The following is a 3301-nucleotide window of genomic DNA, read 5'->3' on the forward strand; positions in this document are numbered from 1 at the left end:
GGAGTGCCTCCGGACTTGGATGTCCAGGGAAGAGGGCAAGAGATAGTTGAGCATCTCGAGGCGAGATTTATGACGCTAGAAGCAGTCCGATCGGGAATAATTTTTGGAATAAATTCTATATAAGCCTGAATGGGTGTCGGTACTGAATGGTTGCAGAGGATCTCCAGAGAGCTGAGGGGACCCTAGTGGTGGTTCAATTTTGTGAATAAGAAAACCCTGAGGCGTTTTCGAGTAGAATAAAGGTCCCGTGCAGGCGCAGGGACGAAATCTGTATTTTCGAGTAAAAGCCAATTTTTAATTTTGGAGAATTAAGCTTTTAGTGGCTTGAGGGTAATCAATTAAAACCTTGAGAGGGCCCAAGTACTATTATAAAAATTTCCAAGTGCAATTATTAATCTTCTCAAGTGGGATTATGAGAATTAAGTGGGTTAAATGTGTAATATGTGCATATAATATATATATATATATATAGTGTGTGGGCGAGGGAAGCTTCCAGGAAGCCTCGTATGTCTCTGTATTTTGAAATAGAGAGCAGAGAGTGAGAAGAAGAGAAGAGAAAGGGAGAGATCAGAGAGCTGGGCCAAGAGAGAGAGTTCGTGCTCGAGAAAAGGAGATTAAGAGAGGGAGAAGGCCAGTGTTGGCCGATTTTGCAGCAAGAACCAACGGCGTAGGTCACTGTTGTTGCAGTGATGGCGGCCATGGCCGACGCGAGCCGACTAGCAGGGACGGACCAACAATGGAGAAGGTGGCTGGAGGGGTCGCGGTGAGGCCATCTTGGGCTGGCGTCAGTGATCGAAGGCGAGCTGGTGGCTCGTGGTGGCTGAAGGCCAAAGCGGCGGACGGCCATGGCAGTGCGCAGGGGAGGTCCGGCCATGGCAGTTTGTGCCGATGGCAGCCATAGCCAGGGGTCAAGTGACGGGGAGGGGCCGGCGAAGCTGGAGGTAAGCATCGGCGGCGGTTGAGGGCTAGCGGCGGTGGCTGATTGCTGGAGTGCGCAGGCGCTGTGCGCGCCAAGGAAGAAGAAGACGCGAAGAAGGAAGAAGAACAGGGGCGCGCGGGAGAAAGAAAATAAAGAGAAAAAGAAAAGAAAAAGGGAAATAAAGGAAAATAAGGGGAAAATGGGGAAAAATAGCCAAAAAATCCAAAAAAAAATTGGTGAATTTTCTAGAAATTATTTTGGGGCCCAAGAAGCGTGCTGGAGGTCGAAAATGTGATTTGGGCGCAAGATTTGTGGCCAAGGAGGCAACGTCAGGTGAGCATTTTCCCGATGTCTTCTCCAGAGTTAATCGAGGTAAATTGAGTTAATTCTTTCCTAGTTATTTTCGTTATGGGAGATAATGAATTGTGAAGTGATGGTTGGATTTAACCATGGGTCGTGGTTGTTTCGAAATTTGTTGATGGATGGCTCTGCAGTGTGTGGCGAAGTTGAGGGCATTGGTTTAATGCCGGATGTTAATGGAGTTGGGTTTTGTGTGATTTCATCTAGGTTCGACCGGGAAGATAGTGATCCTAAGAAGAGTCGAGACTCAGGCTAGAGTTCGTGTCGTAGTAGGAGAGGCTTCGAGTCAGGTAAGGGATGACCCCAATGTGGTGGTCTTGCTTGCATTGTAAGTGTGTTTATGAGTTGCATGTAGTGGTTTACATCTGCATGATATGTGTTCTAGTGTACCTGTGACCATATGGAGGACTACTGTTGTTGGAGGGGTTGGTTTGTGCCTTAACCTAAGGAGGTTATGAGGGCATTGAAGACTACCCAGTTGCATTGCATTTTGCATTACATGCTCTCTCATGCTTCATTTACTTATGCATTGCACCCTTACTGAGTCTTTATAACTCATGAGGTTTTACCTCATGTGCAGATAATGCAAGTCTAGATGCAAGTAGGGATGGTGTCGGGAGGTTGTTTGTGGCAATTAGCTTGTTGCCTGAGATGTGTTGTTGTGTATTCTTTTGTATTTTCTTATATGTACCCATGTGCTTGAATGTAAGTGTTATTGAGCACTAAAGGTATCTAGTTGTTGTAATCATAATGGTGTGATAGATGATTGTGAGTTTGCGTGATGTATATGTGGCTTTAGTTGTTGAAGCCAAGTTCGGACCGAGTAAAGATCAGCGAGGTATGTTCTCATAAATCCCCAATACTCAGCGAAGTGTTTGTTATGCTAGCTTTGTGCCTGGGTCACCTTTGGCTTGTTATGAGGCAAGCTGAAGAAAGGTGAAGCTCACTCGAGTTTCGGGTCTCAGACCACTGTGTTTTCTTGTTTGAGTTGGCACCGATTCCTGAGTGGAGCAAAGGAAAGGACAAAGCCTAGTTCCCACCTAGGGCGTTTCCTGTTGAAACATAGTCCAACCCTTCAGTTGTTGTTCGTTGGGTGAGTAATCCGGTCGATTATTTACCGGTGGCGCCTGTAAGTGGGAGCGGGTCGTTACATGGATAGATGAGATTAGAACTTGGGAGCCAAGGTTGGTGTCTTGGAGTGACACGTGGCTTAATGTGGTCCAAGTTAAAAGAGAGAATTAAATAAATGCAAAAAGAAATGATATTGGTCATTCTTGCATTTAATGAGAGACATGATTATATGGATTAAGGAAAATCCAAAAGAAAATGGGAAATTAGTCACCCATTAATGCTTGATAAAAATGGTGATATATATAAATGGAAAATGAAGGATTATGTCTTTCAAAGTGGTCTCTCATGTGATGGGGTGAAAATAGTCCCATTAATTTAAATGGGAAATAAATGAAAAATTGGAGGGATGAGATTGATTCTTGGAATTGGAAAATGATCTAAGGGCCACCATTTAGTCTTGAAGGTTGGTAAGGATTGCCAACATATTGATGATTTAATTTAAAGACTAATTTTGGATGGCTAAGATTAATTCTTGGATAGGCACATGGATTGTGCTTCCTTTTAATGGTAGAGATTAAGTCTTATAAAGGCAAAGTAATCCAATAGTTGAGATTTAAAGAGAGGAAATGGCATGGATTGTGTTTCTTCCAAGAGAGATGAATTTAATCTAAAGAGATAGATGGTTGGGATTTTCTCTCAAAAGGCTAAGAAAAATCAAGGGCTAAGATGAAGTCTTGAAATTGAGATTTCAAGACAAGAGAAGTATAAAAAGGGAAAGTAAGCCTTTGTCTCAAATTTTGGCCATTTGAAGAAAGGTAAGAATGGAAGATGAAAAAGAAAGAGAGAAAAGTTGTCTTCCAATGAGAAGAAAAGAAAAGGAAGAAGATGACGGTAAGGGTTCTTCCTTAGTTTAGTAATCTTTTATTTCTCTTAAATCGTAGCTTAGTCTCT

Source organism: Diospyros lotus, unplaced genomic scaffold, assembly GCF_014633365.1.
Source record: "Diospyros lotus cultivar Yz01 unplaced genomic scaffold, ASM1463336v1 tig00011006, whole genome shotgun sequence".
NCBI lineage: Eukaryota > Viridiplantae > Streptophyta > Magnoliopsida > Ericales > Ebenaceae > Diospyros > Diospyros lotus.